Source organism: Capsicum annuum, chromosome 2, assembly GCF_002878395.1.
Source record: "Capsicum annuum cultivar UCD-10X-F1 chromosome 2, UCD10Xv1.1, whole genome shotgun sequence".
In the NCBI taxonomy this organism is placed as follows: domain Eukaryota; kingdom Viridiplantae; phylum Streptophyta; class Magnoliopsida; order Solanales; family Solanaceae; genus Capsicum; species Capsicum annuum.
In genome coordinates this window covers 56385787-56408173 of record NC_061112.1, presented here as the reverse complement: position 1 = coordinate 56408173, position 22387 = coordinate 56385787, and the positions used below count along the sequence as shown (strand labels likewise).

At 39.8% G+C, this 22387-nt stretch overlaps 4 pseudogenes; 3 read left to right on the top strand and 1 right to left on the bottom strand.

Moving 5' to 3' along the window:
• Positions 1 to 3462: 3462 nt before the first annotated feature.
• Positions 3463 to 16165, bottom strand: LOC124896164 (annotated as a pseudogene).
• On the top strand, positions 5149 to 5304 carry LOC124896496 (annotated as a pseudogene).
• Positions 5534 to 10415, top strand: LOC124896482 (annotated as a pseudogene).
• Positions 16166 to 20529: 4364 nt separating the features above from the next.
• LOC124896481 lies at positions 20530 to 20685 on the top strand (annotated as a pseudogene).
• Positions 20686 to 22387: the final 1702 nt, after the last annotated feature.

The window sequence follows — 22387 nt, the reverse complement described above, 5'->3', positions numbered from 1 at the left end:
TAGGAACTGTGGGCTTGGTACCCGCACACCCGTGCACCCGCCGCGAGTGCATCAAGGCACCCTGACACCATGGGCACGGTGAAGGCACTGTGCAAAAATCAAAAGAGAGTAAACCAAGGTTTGATTATCCGAATATATTCATAACGTTCATCCATCATCATCCTTACCGTTGCATAGTTCTTTCATTAAATACATGCTCTATGACTCATATCAGAATTTGACTTGTTAATTTATAGAATTGAGTACACTAGGATAACGGTAGTTTCCTCTGTTTTTTATGAACCCACAACATTAAGTGTTTTTAAATGATATTTTAATATTACCTCATATGTTAGGGCAGTTTTCGTAATGTCCCCAAATCTTTTTTTCAATTTTTTATTTGATTCTTAAATATTTAAATATAAATATCAAAAATACACTCAATTATAGGCTTAAGGTCATTCTAATATGCATCTTTTGGGGTTTCTACTTATCTATTTCAATCTAGGCGGTTTTCCTAATGTGCCCCACATTATTTTTATATATTTTTTTAATTCTTTTATTGAATATTCTTAAATTTTGATATTTTATATCGTTACTTTATGCGTATACATATGCACTCAATTATTGGTTTAAGGTTACTTCATTCTAATATGCATGTCTTGGGGTTGTTATTTATCTGTTGCATTCTGGGCGATTTTACTAATGCACCCATGTTATTTTTATATTTGTTTAAATTTTTTTATTTAAAATCCTTAAATTTTGATATTTTATATCGCTAAGTTATACATACAAATATGCACTCAATTATTGGTTTAAGGTTACTTCATACGTTGAAAATATTTTCCTAATGCTTTTATATTTAAATTTTATTTTCATATTTTTTATTTATTTTTATTTATTTTTATTTATTTTTCAAAAAATGCTCAAAAATACCCCTGAACTATATGAAATAGCACAAAAATGCCTCTCATTAGATTTTTTGCTCAAAAATACCCCTCCGTTAAATATTTGGCTCAAAAATACCCTTCCCTCTAACGAAATCCAAAAAAGGATCAAAAATATCCCTGAACTATCTGAAATAGCTCAAAAATACTCCTTTGTTAAATATTTGGCTAAAAATTTAATGAATCTTTGAATGTGGCACACATCTTCAAAAATTTAATGAGTGACATAATTAAATAATAATTTATCAATATTAAGTATCATTTTACTTCTTTTCATACTTGTTCTAAAAATAATAAGATTATTCATCAAAACTAAATTTAGAAAATAAATTCATTTCGAATGATTAAACAAGTGTTAAAAGGAATTCATTTATTTTTAAAAAGAATTTGCATGTAGTAAATTCAACTCAGTTATTAGTACATCAACATTTGCTAGTTTAAAAGTTGAAATTCTAGCTCCTCCTCTGAGTCAACATAAGATCAAGATCAAGCTGTCCCTTATCCCAAATAACAATAAAAAGATAAAATTTAGAACTTTTAAAAAACTAATGAAAAGGTGAAATCTAGAACTTGTAAAACACTAATGAAATAATTAACAAAAGATTGATTTTTTTTGTTTTTCCGTTTCACTGCTTTGCAAAAAAATAAAAATAAAAATAAAGAATAAAGAATAAAGGAATGTCATATAATTATAAAATACTAATATTTTACATATGGACGGTAATGTGGCATAGTCACGTGGTATTTTTTTTTTTATCTAGGTGGCATACTTGGTGGAATTTCGTTAAAGGAAGGGGTATTTTTGAGCCAAATATTTAATAGAGGGGTATTTTTGAGCCATTTCAGATAGTTCAAGGTATTTTTAATCCTTTTATGAATTCCGTTAGGGGGAGGGGTATTTTGGAGCCAAATATTTAACGAAGGGGAATTTTTGAGCCAAAAATCTGACAAGGGGTATTTTTGAGCTATTTTAGAAAGTTCAGGGGTATTTTTGAACCTTTTCCATTTATTTTTTGAATTTTCATAAATAAAATATTTTAAAAAATATTTTCTTAATGAAAGTTATCACTTACAAATTACGTGACTCTTTAGTGAGTGCGTTGGCTCAGTCTTATGTCAAAAAGTGCACTTCTAGTCCATACATCTTTAGTATGATTCTATGGAAAAATCATGTCTACTCCTATCACTTATTTTTTTTAAGAATATATAAGATGGGTAGCGGTGTTAAAGGCACTTCAAGGCGACTGTCGCTAGTTGGTGTATGCGCTCACTTGGCATGTCGGCGTGCAGTATGGGCACATGGCAGCATGCATGGCATGATCGTACGAGCCACTAGTGCCCACGAAACAACGTCGACCGTGCTTCATTGTGTGCTCGTGTCTGCTATCGGTGGCATTGTCCACGACAAGGCTGTTGGCGTTTGATTCTGGATAAGGCAATGCTTTTGTACTTACAGCGAGTTCTAAATGCTTCTCTCGGGGCAAGCTCCAGGCGCTGCCCACATGGGCTGAGCAGAATTCACATAGAGCGTTAGCGGCCGATGTGGGCGGTGCTTGTGCACTAACCTTGCCGTGCATTCATATCCTCTGTTCCCATAAGAGTGGGCTATCATGTAAAGCGTGAATTGCTTTATCATTGTAAAATTTTCATGGGCAACAGTGCACGACATCTATGGCTACGCGTTGGGGTTGGTTTTGGGCGTACATCGATGGAGCATTCAAACACACAATGCGTAAGTTGTGTTCGACATGTGTGGTTAGGTTGGATTCCTACTAGAGCAGCGATGTCCTGACCCGCCTGCTATCTCAGTCTTAGGGCAAGAACAATTTAGGCTTGCTCAAAGTCAGTTTCCTATGCAGCATACCTAATCTCAGGCATTATCAAGTTTTATTGATCGCCTTTCGCCCTTTGCATTCCATGCGCAGGGGGAACCAAAAGGCCGCCCAGTGTACTATGCCTTCCTTGCTTCGTCGTGCAATGTTGTGGTCCATAAGTAGCGGTCGGGATTCTCAGATGCGGTAGACACATTGGGAATGGGGTCTTTAGCGGCTAGTATCTTCCCTATACGATGCTCCTGGAAAATGACGGTTTTTCTCTCCTTGAACCCGTTTGCACCTTTTTAGGTTGTCCAGGCTCATGCGATGCCGGCATCGATGAGGAGTGATACCTGGTTGATCCTTCCAGGAGTCATATACTCTTCTCAGATATTAAGTCATACATGTGTAAGTATAAACAAATTCAGACTGTGAAACTGCGAATGGCTCATTAAATTAGTTATAGTTTGTTTGATGGTATCTACTACTTGGATAACCGTAGTAATTCTAAAGCTAATACATGCAACAAACCCTGACTTATGGAAGGGTTGCATTTATTAGATAAAAGGTCAACGTGAGCTTAGCCCATTTCTACGATGATTCGTCATAACTCAACGGATCGCACATCCATCGTCCCGACGACGCATCATTCAAATTTTGTACGCTATAAACTATCAATGATAGGATAGGTGCCTACCATGATGGTGACGGATGATGGAGAATTAGGGTTCAATTCTGGAGAGGGAGTTTGAGAAATGGCTACCATAACTAAGCAAGGCAGCAGGCGCGCAAATTACCCAATCCTGACATGGGGAGGTAGTTACAATAAATAACAATACCGGGCTCAATGAGTCTGGTAATTGTAAGGAGTACAATCTAAATCCCTTAACAAGGATCCATAGAAGGACAAATTTGATACCAACAGCTGCGGTAATTTCAGCTTTAATAGCATATATTTACGTTGTTGCAATTAAAAAACTCGTAGTTGGACCATGGGTTGGGCTAGTTGGTCCGCCTATGGTGTGCATTAGTTGTCTCGTCCCTTCTGTCAGTGATGCACTCCTAGCCTTAACTGGCCGAGTCGTGCCTCCAGCACTGCTAATTTGAAGAAATTAGAGTGCCTAAAGCTAGCCTACGCTCTATATACATTAGCATGGGATAACATTATAGGATTTCGGTCCTATTTCGTTGGCCTTAGGGATCAGAGTAATGATTAACAGGGATATTCGGGGGCATTCGTATTTCATAGTCAGAGGTGAAATTCTTGGATTTATTAAATACGAACAACTGCCAAAGCATTTTCAAAAGATGTTTTCATTAATCAAGAACGAAAGTTGGGGTCTTGAAAATGATCAGACACCGTCCTAGTCTCAACCATAAATGATACCAACCAGGGATTAGTGAATGTTGCTTTTAGGCCTCTGCCAGCACCTTATGGGAAATCAATATTTTTGGGTTCCGGGGGGAATATGGTCGCAAGGATGAAACTTAAAGGAATTGATGGAAGGGCACCACCAGAAGTGGAGCCTGTGACTTAATTTTACTCAACATGGGGAAACTTACCAGGTCCATACATAGTAAGGATTGACAGACTGAGAGGTCTTTCTTGATCCTATGGGTGGTGATGCTTGGCCATTCAGAGTTAGTAGAGAGATTTTTCTGGTTAATTCTGTTAACGAAAGAGACCTCATCCTGCTAACTATCTATGCGGAGGTATCCCTTTGCGGCCAGCTTCTTAGAGGGACTATAACCTTTTAGGCTACAGAGGTTTGAGGAAATAATAGGCCTATGATGCCCTTAGATATTCTGGGATGCACGCGTGCTACACTTAGGTATTCAATGAGTTTATAGCCTTGACCGACAGGCCCAGGTAATCTTTGAAATTTCATCGTGATGGGGATAGTTCATTGCAATTGTTGGTCTTTAATGAGAAATTCCTAGTAAGCGTAAGTCATTAGCTCTCATTGACTACGTTCTTGTACTTTTTAAGCACCGCCCATCACTCTTACTGATTGAATAATCCAGTGAAATGTTTGGATTAAGGCGACGTGGGGGGTTTTCTTTCTGCAAAGTTGCTAGAAGTCCATTGAACCTTTTCATTTAGATGAAGGAGAAGTCGTAACAAGGTTTCCTTAGGTGAACCTTTGGAAGGATCATATTTGAACCTGCACAGCAGAATGACCCACTAACATATTTAATAACTAGGAAGTCCGCACGGGCAGGGTGCTTTGGCCTTTCGCATGAGTGCCTCCCTCCCATCCCAGGCGGGCGTGCCCAGTATGCGCGTCGGGCGACTAACAAACCTAGGCTCAAAAAGTGGCAAGGAATACTTAAATTGATAACTTCCCCCTCGTGCCCCATCTGCGACATGCGTTGGGGGGACCTGTTCTTCTTTTATAAATGAAAAATACTCTCGGCAATGGATATCTCGGCTCTCATATCGATAAATAATGTAGCGAAGTGCAATACTTGGTGTGAATTATATAATCCCATGAAAGATTGAGTCTTTGAATGCAAGTTACATCCAAAGCCATTAGGCCGAGGGCACGTCTACCTGGGCATCACGCATCGCGTTGCCACCTTGTATCGCACTTCAATCACGGGGTGCATTATTTATATGGGGCAGATACTAGCCTTCTGCACGCCTCGATCTCACGGTTAGTCTAAATACAAGTCCACGTTGATGGACATCGCGGCAAGTGGTGGTTGTAACTCAACTCTCTTTATTGTAGTGCCTATAGCCCGTCATGCGTATGAACTCCAGGACCCTATCGTGCTTAGGCGTTCCGACCACAACCCCAGGTCAGGTGGGATTACCCACTGACTTTAAGCATATCAATAAATGAAGAAAAAGAAACTTACATAGATTCCCTTAGTAATGACAAGTGAACCGGGAACAACCCAGCCTTAGAATCGGGTAGCTCTGTCTTCTGAATTGTAGTATGGAGAAGCGTCCTCAGAGAACCGAGCCCAAGTCCCCTGAAAGGGGGTGCCAGAGAGGGTAAGATCCCTATTGTACCCAGACCCTGTCATACCATGAGGCACTATCTACGAGTCGAGTTGTTTGGGAATACAGCCCAAATCGGGTATTGAATTCTGTCCAAGGCTAAATACGGGCGAGAGACCGATAGCTAACAAGTACCGTGAGGAAAAGATGAAAAGGACTATAAAAGAGATTCAAAGAGTGCTAGAAATTATCGGGAGCAAAGCGGATGGGGCCTGGCGATGTGCCTTGATCAGATGTGGAATGGCGATGAGTCGATTCGTTGATCGTCTCGGTGCGTGGACTAGCGTGGTTTGGGGGCGGCCAAAACTCAGGTTCTCAATATGCTTGTTGAACATTTTCTCCTTGATTTTGGTAGGCAGTGCACGTCTCTGACATTCTTCAGCGTATGTGTGCTTTGGACGCTGGCCTGTGGACTCCCCATTCGACTCGTCTTGAAATATGGAACAAGGAGTTTGACATATGTACGATTCAACGATCGAGGAAACCCATAAGGAGTAAGGAAGATGATTGGTGGGTGATGTTCGAGCAAAAGTTAACACATTTAATGCTTTTTGGCTCAAAACAATTGTGAAATCTTCAGTAACTTTTGTTATTTTGATGTGTTTTCTAGTGAATTTGTAGAAAAAGGTAAAAAGATGGAAAATAAACAACATCGGAGAAAAAGAGTTGAAAACTGAGAAAAAAGGAGAAAGAGGCATGGCTGACGACATCATTGATATGTCGTCCTGTGATAGGCTACTAGAAGCGGCGTCATCTATAACTAGAGAGTTGAAGTTTGAGAGAAAGTTTTGACGACATTGGTGATATGGCATCAAAGAGATGATAAGGCGTCACGATGGGCGTCAGCCTAAACTAGAGAATTGATCTTGAAGAAGAAATCTGACGATGTTGGAGATACGCTGTCAGATCGGTGATGCAGAGTCAACTACATCATTAGCCTAAGACAATTTTGAAGGCAATTGGAGCAATTCTGACGCCATTCGTGATAAGGCATCAGAACCTTGACGTGGCGTCAGTGACGGCGTCACCTAATCCAAAGAATTTTATGAGTTTTGTTATTTTATTTCCATAATTAGGGTTAAGTATAAATAGCATCTTTTAGGGTTTTATTGACAATCTTCTTTAATCCTTTAATATCTTAATATTTTTTTTGGGAACCTTGGATACATTGTTTTCTTTGAACACTTATCAACTATTTGTGTATTTTTGTTTTTGTGATTCAATTGAAGGAGCGACTAGTTGTTTTTCATACGTTCCTAAGTTTGCCCATATTATGATGAATTCAACTTTTTCTTTCATTCATCAAATCATGAGCGGCTAATTCCATTAGCTGGAGTTATGGAATCCATGGATTAGGGTTTGACATGTTGCTAGGTGTAACAGTTTCAAGAGTAGTAGAACATCTTGAAATTCTGTTGTTTTAACTAAAATCTAGTGGTTGCAAACATTAGATTATGCCTTAGGTTTTATTTTCTTCTAACGAACAAATAAACTAGAGGTCGTGAATTATCAACAGGGACTCGGAAGCTACCAACCTTTTGTTTAATGATTAATGCCGTAACTGGATTAATCTACCTGAGATAACATCCTATTGGAAATAGATAAGTTATCTAAGTTTGAGAGAATTAGATAATAAATTGTCTGGTGAGGTCGAGAGATAAGTCAAATAGTAGAGTCGTTAGGGATATTCTGTTGTTCCTACTTACTCCAAGAATCTCAAGCATTACCTAGTATCAGCCAATTCCCGAAACCCATAGTGAACTTAGCTCTGGTTTTCCATTTAGATTGATTATAAACACTAAAATACTGAAAGTGAAAATTCACTCATTGTTAAACTTAACCCCCCATTTTCGGAAACATTAAACTACCAGTAAAGTATTTCGTAAACAAATTGAATTTTACACCCTATTCTCTATAGGATTCGACCCCAACCTAGTTGGGTTTTATATTGACAACAATCGCTTATACCCATTCAAGAGTGTAGTTTGAGCGTTATCAATGGGATCTGCCTAAGGGGTGCACCGCCAACTGACCTTGATAATTTGAGAAGGCTTTGAGTGTAAGCATACCTGTCGGGACTTCAAAGATGATGAACTATGCCTAAGCAAGGCAAAGCTAGAGGAAACTCTTGTGGAGGCCTGAAGCAATATGAACATGCAAATCGTTCATCTGACTTGGGTATAGGGGCGAAAGACTAATCAAATCATCTATTAGTTGGTTCCCTCTGAAGTTTCCCTCAGGATGGATGGAGCTCACGTGCGAGTTCTATTTGGTAAAGCTAATAATTAGAGACCTCAGGGGTGCAACGACCTCAACCTATTCTCAAACTTTAAATAGGTAAGACGACGCGACTGCTTTGTTGAGTCGCACTACAGAATCAAGAGCTCCAAGTGGGTCATTTTTGTTAAGGAAAACTGGTGATGCAGGATGAATCGAAAGCTGAGCTACGGTGCCAAAATGTACACTAACCTAGATCCCACAAATGGTGTTGGTCGATTAAGATAGTAGGAAGGTGTTCATGGAAGTTGAAATCCGCTAAGGAGTGTGGAACAACTCACCTGCCGAATGAACTAGCCCGAATTAGATAGCGTTCAAGCACGCAACCTACACCCCTCCGTCGGGGAAAGTTTCAGGCCTCGATGAGTAGGAGGGCGCGGCGGTCACTGCAAAAACCATGGGCGTGAGCTCGAGCTGAGCGGCCATCGGTGCAGATCTTAGTGGTAGTAGCAAATATTAAAATTAGAACTTTGTAGGCCAAAGAGGGGAAAGGTTCCATGTGAATGGCACTTGCACATGGGTTAATCGATCGTTAGGGTCAGGGGAACCCCAACAGATAGTGCATTTTGCGCATACTCCAAAATAAAATTGTGTTTAAATTTCTCAAAACTAGAGGTAGTGGTCGACAAAAAATTAGAATGTTCAGAGACGTCGGTGAGAGCCTCGGGAAAAGTTATCCTTTCTATTTAACAACCTGCCAATCCTAGAATCGGCTTAGTTGGAGTTAGGTTTAAGCTGCTGGAAGAGCACCGCACATCGTGTGGTGTTCAGTGTGCTCTCAGCGGCCCTTGAAAATATGCAAGACCAAATTCAGTCCATGCCCGATCATACTCATAACTGTATCAGGTCCCCAAGGTGAACAACCTTTGGCTGATGAAATAATGTAGGCAAAGGAAGTCAGCAAAATGGATCTGTATCTTCGGGAAAAGGATTAGCTCTGAGGGCTGGGCACAGGGGTCCCAATCTTGAACCATCAGATATCGGTGGATTCCTCGAGCTGATCCCATGATGAGAGTGGGTTTTCGTGGTTTGGCCGGGGGATAGACTGGGAACGGTTCCTTCGGGGGCCTTCCCTGCTCGTCGAACAACCAAATCAGAATTGTTACAAACCAGGGAAATCTGATTGTTTAATTAAAACAAGTATTGTGATGGTCCCAACAAATGTTCTTCCAATGTGATTTCTGCCTAGTGCTCTGAATTTCAAAGTAAAGAAATTCAACCAAGAGCCAGTAAATGGCGGGAGTAACTATGACTCTATTACGGTAGCCAAATGCCTCATGATCTAATTAGTGATGCACATGAATAAATTAACGAGATTCCTATTATCCTTGTCTACTATCCAACAAAACAACAACCAAGGGAACGAGCCTAGGTGAATTAGCAGGGAAAGAAGACCCTATTAAGCTTGACTCTAGTCCGACTTTATAAAATGACTTGAGAGGTATAGTATAAGTGGGAGACGAAAGGAGAAAGTGAAATAGCACTGCTTTTAATGTTATTTTACTTATTTTGTGAATCAAAAATGGGGCACTCCTCTTCTTTTTTGACCCAAGGCTCACTGTGTGGGCTTATCCTGGCAGAAGACATTGTTAGGTGGGGCGGCGTATCTATTAAAAGATAATGTAGGTGTCCTATGATAAGCTCAACAAGAATAGAAATATCATGTGGAACAGAAGGGTACAAGATCGTTTGATTATGCTTTCCAATACTAATACGAACCATGAAAGCGTGGCCTAATGATCCTTTAGAACTTCGAAATTCGAAGCTAGAGGTGTCAGAAAAGTTACCACAGGGATAACTGGCTTGTGGTAGCAAAGTGGTCATAACGAAATTGTTTTTTGAACTTTCGATGTTGTGTCTTCCTATCATTGTGAAGTGAAATTCACCAAGTATTGGATTGTTCAGCCATTAATAGGGAACGTGAGCTGGGTTTAAACCGTAGAGAGAGAGGTTAGTTTTACCCTATTGATGACAGTATCTCAATAGTAATTCAACCTAGTATGAGAGGAACAGTTGACTCACATAATTGGTTATCGCACTTTATTAAAAAGCCAGTGGCGCAAAACTACAGTGTTCTAGATTATGACTGAATGCCTCTAAGTCAAAATTTAGGATAGAATTGTTGCATACGCCCGTAGTCCACTTAATTGTTGCATACGGCCACAGTCCACTTACCGACCCACAGTAGGTGCCTCGGCCTCTAAGGGCACGTATCGTTGGCTAAGCCATCACGGCAGAAGGGTCGTGGTGGCAGCCTTGAAGTACAATTTCTATGGAGCATGGGTAGAATCCTTTACAGATGACTTAAATACATGACGGGGTATTATAAGTGGCAGATTGGCCTTGCTGCCACGATCCACTGAGATTCAACCCTTTATCACTCCGGTTAGTCCCTTCCCCTCCAATTCTATAATTTTCTATCCATATTAAAAGAAGGCTTGTGCATCCGTACTTGGAAAATCCCACTTAGTGTTGTGAGTTCACCTCACCCTCGAGCATGCCATGGCATAGCCTAACCCGAGTTCGCCACTTGTTTTTCAAGTGTCACATGCATTTCATTCCAAAAATCTAAGTATGATATCAAGAGCCTTCCGTCCAAAACTACGGGTCGCAGTTAGAGGTTTTTCGGGAAACGGAGTACGGCTCAAGAACCCAACAATTTATCGTGAGGACAATATCCATGCATGGAGGTATGTCGCAATTAGATGATTAGGTAATCGTCTAGTACAATCCTTGAGATATGTCCAATGACTCGGGCTCTAACGTCTGGCAAAATCAGCAGCATGAAAAACAAGTGTCGTTTTGAAAAATACCGAAGGAACCAAGGCACCATGGTGCTAAGGCACCACGGCACCGTGCCCCATGGAACCATGGTGCCAAGGCACTGTGGCACCGCACACCATGGCACCATGGCATTGCGCACCATGGCACCAAGGCACTGCGCACCATGGCACCGTGCACCATGGGACCAAGGCACCATGCACCTGCTACCAAGGTACCATGGCACCGTGCACTATAGAACGTAGGCACCGCGCATCATGGCACCCATGTATCCTAATCTAGGAACCGTGTACTTGGCACCCACACGCCCGTGCCCCCTCCACGAGCATATCAAGGCACCATGAGACCATGGGCACACTGAAGGCACCATGCAAAAATCAAAAGTACGTAAACCTAGGTTAGATCATTCAAATATATTCATAATGTTTATCCATCATCATCCTAACCATTGCATACTTCTTTCGTAAAATATAGGCTCAAAGTATTTTTTAAAAATATTTTAATATTACCTCATATGTTGGGGCTGTTTTCGTAATGTCCCCAAGTTTTTTTTCATTTTTTATATAATTCTTAACTATTTAAATTTAAATATCAAAAATACACTCAATTATTAGATTAAGGTCATTGTAAAATGTATGTTTTGGGGTTGCTACTTATCGATTTCACTCTAGGCAGTTTTCCTAATGTCCCCCCAGGTTATCTTTATATTTTTTTAATTTTTTATTGAATATCCTTAAATTTTGATATTTTATATCGTTACATTATACGTATACATATGCACTCAATTATTGGTTTAAGGTTACTTTATTCTAATATGCATGTCTTGGGGTAGTTACTTATCTGTTGCATTCTGGGAGATTTTACTAATGCCCCCACGTTATTTTTAAATTTTTTCTTTAATATCCTTAAATTTTGATATTTTATATCGTTACGTGATAACGCTCAGACTACACCTCTCAAAGTGAATGTAAGCGATCGTTGTCAATATAAAACACAAATTGGTTGGGGTCGAATCCTACAAGGAACATGGTGTGAATGTAAGTTGTTTACAAATTAATCAACTGATAGTTGGATGTTCCCAGAAATGGGGGGATTTTAGTTTAACAAGTAATTGTTGGTCGGTTTAATCAGTGTTCGTAATCAAGAATTTCTGAAAAACCAAAATTTGGTTCACTAGGGCTTTCGGTACTTGACAGGTGCTAACGGTGGTTCAAGATTCTAATGGTAGGTAGGACAACAAGTTATCTTTATCGATGTTATGCTTAAATATATCTCAACCTACTTAAGCATTTAATTACCTAATCCTCTTGGACTTATGGAATTTATATTCACTGCCCAGATTTTACCTCAGGTTAACCAACCTTTTTAAAACACTAATTATTAAATAGAGTATTTCCAAGTCCCTGTTGATAATTCACTTCCCACTATATTTGACTTCTTTTTCAAGCAAACCAAAGCAGGTGTTATCTATTGTTTGCAACCAACAGATGTTAATTAAAACCTTAGAATTATCAAAAAATCCTACCACCTTTTTGAATCTTCAACACTTAGCACCTTATCAAGACCTAACCCTAGATCCCATAATTCAGTTTAAAGGAATTTAGCCACTCATAATGCTAAAATTAAAACAACAAGTTATATTCATGCTTGGAAGGTTAAACTTACCACAAGATGAATAATAACTAGTGAATCGCACATTAGATCACAAAGGAAAATCCCAGAATAATGATAATAATCTCTTTAAAGTATTTGCTTTTTCAAGCCAAGAAATTAGAGAGAGAAAAATATCAAAAGTATTGTCCAAACTCAATGTGCGGAACTTTCTTAGAAAACCCTAAAACAAAGATTTAAATAGTTCATCCTAATTATGGAAACAAAATAATAGAATTCTAAAATCCCTCGGATTAGGTGAGGATATTTGTGATAGCCTAACAGGAGGATGACGACTTATTACTAATTTTGTCAATTCCTTCTTCAGTTTTGGTCCTTCCTGTTTAAGGCTAATGAAAAACTTGATAACTTATCAGCTTTATGATGGCCTATAACAAAATGTCATCAAAGATCTGCTTCAGTTCTCTTATGCTACCTCAGGCTGACGACATTTTTGACAGCTTATCAAACCCTTGACGACTTATCACAAAATGTCATCATATCATTCAAGTTAGGCTAATTCACTGTTTACCGCTGACGATGAACTTGATTACTTATCACAGGGCTAGCGACTTATCACAAATGTCGTCAGCCACACTTGTCTTCAGATTTAAACTTCGTTGCTTCCATTCTTGTTGGTTCTCTATCATGTCAGCTTAAACTGCAAAATTAAATATAAACCAATCAAAAACGACAAAATTTGCTTAAGACTTCACCATTATTCTTAGTTAGAAGCCTCAAATGTGTTAGGATTAGCTCACATATCAACACCCTCAACTTAAAACTATTACTTATCCTCAAGCAACTCAACACAACTAAGAGATTACAAAGTACATTTAGCAGTCAATCATCCATATCGTCTCAAAACACTTTTAGTATCTCCAAGTTCACTCAATTCAAGAACAGTGAAGAACACCAATGCAACACACAAAAATCAAAATACGACATCTGTTCAGTTATAAAAACATGCATGGACCATTATTACATTACCCGAACAAGTTAGTAACTAGCAATGTATCTTGTGTGCCCTCACAGCAAAGACATCCTCCTCATCTTATATAAGGAATTATATATGTAACCATGGGGAAAATCAAACACTCAATCTCAGAACGAAGTTCCAATCAGTATATGCCAAGTACCATAGGCTTGGCCTTATTTTAATTACCTAGATCTTTAGATAGGTCCGTTAGGATCACTGTAGGACTTCTCTTAGGCTTATAATGTAGGCTAGGGGCTGATAGGATACTTGATGGTATTTAAAGTGATTAAGCCTTCTTGACACTACACAATCTTTTTGGGGTTGGACTCATTAGCCTTTTCCGCTCTTCTCTTTCCTTGATCATACTTATTTAGGCTGGGTACAGTCTTTTATTAATTACTTATTCTTTTTCACAATTTTTCTTTTTTTCCTTGCCCTTTCTTCTACACCCGACTTTTTATTCTTTTCTTTTAAGCTACCTTTTTTATACTTATTCTACATCACGTACCCCTATGATAGCAACCCTCAACTTAGGACATTTGCCTAAGTCAAGGTACACCGTGTCCAAGGAGGACCAGGGTCAAAACAGGTTCATTATGATCTAAATGAGAAGGTGACAGGTGTCCTATAAAGAAATAGGCTAATTAGTCTCAAAATAGGGATCAAGGGATATAAAGCACATAGGGACGGTCATTTAGGCTAAAGTGAGCTAAAATCAAAAAAGCCTATGATCCTTTCCTAACCCTTATCCTTCAAACTAGGTAAGACTAACCAGGCGAGTTCTGGCTTTAACATACAGAGGAAACTAAGTAGTTTCTCATACACATATGGAAAACAAGTAGATCACAAGATACGACTCATTAAATTCATGCAACCTTTTAGCAATGATTACTATGTTACTAGAACTAATGCCATACAAAGATGCACAGTAGTCACACTTGAATGCAAATCACACAGTTACAGAATTATACCACTTGAAGAGGTGTACAAAAATCACAAAATAATTCAACTGTCTCAAGTATAAGTATTCCTCCTAATCGGATACATAATTTTACAACAACAATTTACTATACACCCTCAACTTAAAATCGAAGAAAATCTGAACTTAGGATTAGAGTATACCTAGAATGGATCAATCCTATGGGTCATGGGTTGCCTCCCATGCAGCACCTGATTTAACGTTGCGGTATGACTCGGTTATCTTGAATACTCAGACTTTGCCAATATAAACTGTTGATACCCCTTTACAATCTTCGTAGAATTTATCAACAATTGAGAAAACACTCATCTATTATTTCTGAGTCATGGATGAGTGTGTTTTGAAGCGTGCTTCTTTGTCATTGAGCCAGAACTTCAGCTCATTCGGCGATATGTCTACTATCACTCACCCAGTTAAAAGGAATGGTCTACCTAAGATGATAGGCACTTCAAAGTCTACTTCGCAATCCGGGACTACAAAATCAGCAGGCCGAATAAAATCAGCCACCTTAACAAAGACATCATGCAATATGCCCATAGGCTATTATGTGTCGTCACTAACTGCATGTTTGTCAGAGTAGGATCCTCCAAACCCAGTTTCTTATAAATAATAAGTGGCATTAGGTTTATACTGTCTCCCAATTTACATAGTGCTTTTGTGAAATTCAGGGAACCAATAGTGCATGGGATGGTAAACGCTCCTAGATCTGCCTTTTTCTGCACTAAAGACCCTGTAGAGATAGCGCCATAATGAAGGAGATTGTCTTTTAGTTTAGGGCTAACCTTCCATTGCTTAATCACAAGGTCTTTTATGAACTTCGCATATCCTGGCATTTTCTCAAGTGCCTCAACCAGAGGCATATTTATTGTCAATTGGTTGAGCATTGTCATAAATTTACTTTACTTTGCCTCATCCATTTTTTTCTTCAATCATTGAGGAAAGGGAGGTGGTGGTCTTGAGATAGTTTTCAGCACAACCTCTTTCTCATTTTCTTTACCTTTTTTCAGAGCATCATTAGAATTGTCCAACTTTTCATACTCTACTGGATCACCTTCTTTCGGTTCATCAATAACTACCTCATCAGCTACAGATTTACCCACAGAAGGGTCAGGTAATATCTTACCACTCCAAGTGGTAATAGCCATACATGACCCATCATTCTACAGATTTTTGACCATATCACTCGGTAATGTTCCGCTCTTTCTCTGGTTGAATGCTGTAGAAAGTTGGCTCATCTACTGCTCTAACTATTTGATTGTGGTAGAGTGTGAGTGCACAAACTAACTGATGGATATTAGATCGGTCTTTATGGTGGTCACACCAGAGTTGGTTGCCTCCACTCCCTTTAATAACTTGCCATCATGTCCTCCATGGATATTTTTATGGAACTTATTAAAGTAGCCTTACGATTTCAAGGAGGAACATATAGCCCGCTCCTGTCATTGTTATTTCTCTAATTTCCTTGCTCCCTATCTTTATAAGCAAGCTTATCATAAAAGTTTCAACCTTGATTCCCTTGGCTATTGCCTCAAAAACCCCTTTGATTATTAATATAGTTTGTCTCTTCATCTGTATCAACTTCACTTCTATCTTGAGATCCATAACTTTCACCATTTTAACCTTACCTGATAGCAAGTGCTTGGTCAGCAAGTTCATCTGTCGTTTAAGGTGAGCCATATCTTGGTCACGCTCCACTTCTCTTTTCCATTGTTCTACAGTCATACCCACAGAAACAGTTGGGCTAGCTACCATAGAGTCTTTCCCATGTTTCATATAAGGCTTTAATCGGGAGCTGCCTAAAGTTACTAATCATGTCTCTCATCTGTACCCTCCTGGAAGGCGAAAAGAACCTTTCTAGAAAAGCTCATTTCAACTCCCTCCAGTTGGTTATGGAATTGAATGTCATCTCATTTAACCATAATGTTTCCTCCCCAGATAGAGACAATGAAAACAATCTTAATCAGATAGCATTCTGGCCCACTCCTGGGTTATCAAAAGATTTGCAGATGGTGATAAAATTTAGCAGATGCAGGTTTGGATCATCCCTAGGAAGGCTACCAAACAACCCCTTCAGATTGAGGAGTTGGATCATAGTACTCGTAATGTTGAACTTGGCTTAAGGCGCTAACGGTGAAGGAATGATCGTACCCGTTTCACCTGTCCCGTCCAAGCCATCATCATCATCATCATTGGGATTATACTAAACTGGTTGCTACTCTTTTCTTTCTCAGAATGGACAGTTCTAGTTAATATTACGTCGTACTGGTGCATCTATCTACTCTGCACGCCTTGGGTTACCAGGATTCATTAACTCCTCGTCTCTTAAATCTTTATCCTCGGGATTTAAATATCGTGCCTATTGGCCAACATTTTGCACATTCACCTGAGCTCTAGCTAAGGTTGTATGTCTGTCAGCCTCTTGCTGTTCTGCCATTCTTCCAATTCATTGCGGTTCCGGATTAGATGGTAATAATGGTTCACCAGAACTTCTAGTTCTTAGAATACACTATAAAGATCCTACAATAAACAAAAATAAAAAGTAAACATAAAACTAGGAAACTTAACTAATAGTCAATTTGCGCACACAAACTTTAGTTTACAACTGTATTCCCCAAAAACAGCGCCATTTTTGATAGTGCTCAAACTACACCTCTCAATAAGATTATAAGTGATTATTTTCAATATAAAACCCAACTAGGTTGGGGTCCAATCCCACAAGGAATATGGTATAAATGTAAGCCATTTGCAAATCAATCAATTTGTAGTTGGATGTTCCCAGAAATGGGAGGGTTTAGTTTAACAAGTAATTGTCGGTCACTTTAATTGGTGTTCGTAATCAAGAGTTTCTGAAAAAATAGAATTATGTTCACTAGGGCTTCCGGTACTTGACAGGTGCTAATGGTGGTTCAAGATTCTCACGGTCCATAGGACAACAAGTTATCTTTATCGACGTTATACTTAAATGTCTCTCGACATACTTAAGCATTTAATTACCTAATCCTCTCAGACATAGGGAATTTATATTCATTGCCCAGATTTTACCTTAGGTTAACCAACCTTGTTATAGCATTGATTATTAAATGGAGTATTTCCAAGTCCCTGTTGATAATTTACTTCCCACTATATTTGATTTCTTTCTCAACCAAACCAAAGCAGGTGTTATCTATTGTTTGAAACCAACAGACATTAATTAAAATCTCAGAATTATCAAGAAATTTTACCTCCTTTTGAATCTTGAACACTTAGCACCTTATCAAGGCCTAACCCTAGATCACATAATTCAGGTTAAAAGAATTTAGCAACTCATAATGCTAAAATAAAAAAATCAAGTTGTATTCATGCTTGGAAGGTTACACTTACCACAAGAAGAATAATAACTAGTGAATCACAAATTAGATAACAAAGGAAAATCCCAGAATAATGATAATAATCTCTTCAAAGTATTTTCTTTTTCAAGCCAAGAAATTAGAGAGAGAAAAATATCAAAAGTATTGCCAAAACTCAATGTGCAGAACTCTCTTAGAAAACCCTGAAACAAAGCTTTAAATAGTTCAATATAATTATGGAAACAAAATAATAGAATTCAAAAATCCCTCGGATTAGGTGACGACATTTGTGATAGCCTATCAGGAGGCTGATGATTTATCATAAATGTCATCGGCTCCTTCTTCAGTTTTGGCTCATCCTGTTTAAGGATGACGATAAGCTTGACAACTTATAATTTTTATGAAGGCCTATCATAAAATGTCATCAAAGCTCTGCTTCAGTTCTCCTATGCTGCCTCAGGCTGATGACATTCTTGACAGCTTATCAGACACTTGACGACTTACCTTAAAATATCGTAAAATCTATCAACTTAGGCCAATTCTCTATTTACTGTTGAGGACGAACTTGATAACTTATCATAGGACTGACGACTTATCACAAATATTGTCAGCCACACTTGTCTTCAGATTTCTTTATATTTCAACTTCTTTTCTTCCATTCTTGTTGGTTCTCTATCATATCAGCTTAAACTGCAAAATCAAACATAAACTAATCAAAAACGACAAAAGTTGCTTAAGACTTCACAGTTATTCTTAGTTAAAAGCATCAAATGTTTTAGCATTAGCTCACACATTATTACATTATAAGTACAATTATGCACTCAATTATTAGTTAGAGGTTACTTCATGTGTTGGGAATATTTTCCTAATATTTTTATATTTTAAAAACATTTTTCATATATTTTATTTATTTTTATATATATTTTAAATTTTCATAGATAATATTTGAAAAAATATATTTTCTTAATGAAAATTATTATTTACAAATTACGTGACTCTTTTGTGAGGCCATTGGCTCGGTCTTACGTCAAAACATACAGTTTTGGACCGTACATGTCAAGTATGATTCTTTGGCAAAATCCTGTCTACTCTTGTCACTTAGGTTTTTCTTAAGCATATATATGCGGGAAGAGGTATTGAAGGCACTTCAAGGTGACTATCGCTAGTTTGTATAGGTGCTCACTAGGCATGTCAGTATGCAGTGTGAGCATATGGTAGTATGCATGGCTAGTCCATATGAGCTGCCGGTGCTTGTGAAACAACGTTAAAAGCGCTTCATTGTACGCTCGTGTATGCTATTGGTACCGTCGAGCACGATGGGGTTGTTGGCACTTGATTCCAGATGAGGCAGTGCTTTTGAGCGTGCGGCGAGTTCTGGATAAAGATCTCTGGGAAAACTCTACGCGCTGCATGCATGGGGCTGATTTGAATCCACATAGAGAGTCGGCGGACGACGAGGGCTGTGCCCGTGCACTAGCCTCGGCGTGCCTTCATATCCTCTTATCCCTAAGGGTGGGCTATCGTGTCAAGTGGGACTTGTTTTAGCCTTGCAACATGCGCATAGGCAGTAGCACACGACATCTATTTTTGGGGTCGGCTCTGGGCGTACATCAATGGAGTATTTGGATGGACGACGCGTGAGTTGTGTTTGGCTTGTGCAGTTAGGTTGGATCCCTGCTGGAGCAGCGACGTGATGAACCATCTGCCATCTCAGTCATGGGGAAATCATAATTTAGTCTTGCTAGTAGTCAGTTTCCTATGCTGCATACCTAATTCCCAGGCGTTATCAAGTTTTATCAATCCTATTTTACCTATCGCATTTTATGTACGTGGTGAACCAAAAGGCCACCCTCGTATCCAAAGCCTTCCTCACTTTTGGGTTCTGGGGGGGAGTATGGTCGCAAGGCTGAAACATAAAGGAATGGATGGAAGGGAACCACCAGGAGTGGAGCCTAAGGCTTAATTTGACTCAACACAGTGAAAGTTTCAAGGTCCAGACATAGTAAGAATTGATAGACTGAGAGCTCTTTCTTGATTCTATGGGTGGTGGTGCGTGGTCGTTCTTAGTTGTGGAGCGATTTGTCTGGTTAATTCCATTAACGAATGAGACCTCAGCGTGATAACTAACTATGCGGAGGTGTCCCTTCACGGCCTGCTTCTTAGAGAGACTATAGCCTTTTAGGCCGCGGAAGTTTGAGGCAATAATAGGTCTGTAATGCCCTTAGATATTCTGGGCCACACACATGCTACACTGATGTATTTAATGAGTATATAGCCGTGGCCGAATGTCCTAGGTAATCTTTGATATTTCATCATGATGGGGATAGGTCATTGCAATTGTTGGTCTTAAATAAAGAATTTCGAGTAAGCACGACTCATCATCTCATGTTAACTACGTCCCTTCCCTTTGTACAAACCACCCTTTGCTCCTACCGATTGAATGATCCAATGAAAAGTTCTAATTCCGGCAACGTGGGGGGTTCACTGCCCACGAGATTGTGAGAAGTCCATTGAACCTTATCATTTAGAGGAAGAAGAAGTCGTAATAAGGTTTCTGTAGGTGAACTTGCGAAAGGATCATTGTCAAAACCTGCACAGTAGAACGGCCCATGAACATGTTTAACAACTGGGGAATCTACACGGGCAGAGTTCTTTGACCCTTTGCGCTTCAGGCGACTAACAAACCCAGGCGTGGAAAATGCCAAGGAATACTTAAATTGATAGCCTGCCTCCCATGCCCCATCCATGGCGTGTGTCGGGGGGACCTGTGCTTCTTTTGTAAACTTAAATAACTCTCGGTAATGGATATCTCAGCTCTCGCATCGATGAAGAATGTAGGAAAATATGATACTTGGGGTGAATTGCAGAATTCGGTAAACCATCGAGTCTTTGAGCGCAAGTTATGCCCAAAGCCATTAGGCCGAGGGAATATCTGCCTGGGTGTCACACATTATGTTGCCCCCTTTTATCGCGCCTCAATCACGAGGTATGCTGTCATCGTGGGGTATATACTATCCTCTTGTGCACCTTGAGCTCTCATCTATGCTTAATGCGAGTCTATGTCGACGGACGTCACGATAAGTGGTGGTTTTAACTCAATTCTCTTTCTTATCGTGGCTATAGCCCATCGTACGTCCGGACTCCAGGACCCTATTACGCTTAGGAGCTCCAACCACGACCCTAGGTCAGGTGGGATTACCCCCTGGTTTTAAGCATATTAATAAGCAGAGGAAAAGAAACTTACAAAGATTCTATTAGAAACGTCAAGAAAATTGAGAACAACCCAACTTTAGAGTTGGGCGGCTCCGTCATCCAAATTGTAGTCTGGAGAATCGTCCTTAGAGGCGGACTGGGTCCAAGTCCCTTGGAAGGGGGCGCTAGACAGGGTGAGAGCCCCATTATGCCCGGACCCTATTGCCCCATGAGGCGCTGTCTATGAGTTGAGTTATTTAAGAATGTAGCTAAATCGGGCGGTGAATTCTTTCTATGGCTAAATACGGGCGAGAGACCGACAGAAAACAAGTAGAATGAGGGACATATGAAAAGGACTTTAAAAAGAGAGTCAAAGAGTGCTTGAAATTATTGGGAGAGAAGCAGATAGGGTCGGTGATGTACCTCAGTTGGATGTGGAACAGTAACGAGAAAGTTCGCTGATCGACTCGTAGTGTGGACCAGTATGGATTGGGGGTGGCCAAAGACTGAAATCTCGATATGCTCATGGAATGCCGTCTCCTTGATTATTGCAGGCAGTGCGCACCTCTAGCGTGCTGCAGCTTTTGAGCACTCTGGAAGCTGGACTATGAGCTCCCCATTCGACTCATCTTGAAACACAAACCAAGGAGTCTGATATGTGTGTGAGTCAATGGGCGAGTAAACCCGTAAGGCGTAAGGAAGATTATTGAAGGGATCCCCAACCTTGATCTTCGGAGAAGGGTTCGAGTGTAAGTATACCTATTTGGACCTGAAAGATGTTGAACAATTCCTGAGCGGGGCGAAGCCAGAGGAAACACTGGTGGAGGCCCGCAGTGATACTGACGTACAAATCGTTCATCTGACTTGGTTATAGGGGCAAAAAACTAATCTAACCGTCTAGTAGATAGTTCCCTCCAAAGTTTCCCTCAGGATAGCTGGAGCTCACGTGCGAGTTCTATTAGGTAAAGGTAATGATTAGAGGCCTCGAGGGTGAAATGCCCTCACCTATTCTAAAACTTTAAGTAGGTAAGATGGCGCGGCTACTTTGTTGAGCTGCACCATGGAATTAAGAGATCCAAGTGGGACATTTTTGGTAAGCAGAACTGGTGATGCGGGATGAACCAAAAGCCAGGTTATGGTTCCAAACTGTGCGCTAACCTAGATTCTACCAAGGGTGTTGGTAAATTAAGACAGCAGAAAGGTCGACACGGAAGTCAAATTTCGGTAATAAGTGTGTACAAACTTACCTGCCGAATCAACCAGCCCCAAAAATAGATGGCGCTTAAGAGCGTGACCTACACCTGGTCGGTGGGAAAGTGCCAGACCCCGATGAGTAGGAGGGAGCAGCAGTCGCTACAACAACCTTGGGTGCCAGCCCAGGCAGAGCGGCCGTCGGTGAAGATCTTGGTGGTAGTAGCAAATATTCAAATGAGAACTTTAAAGTCCGAAGGGGGGG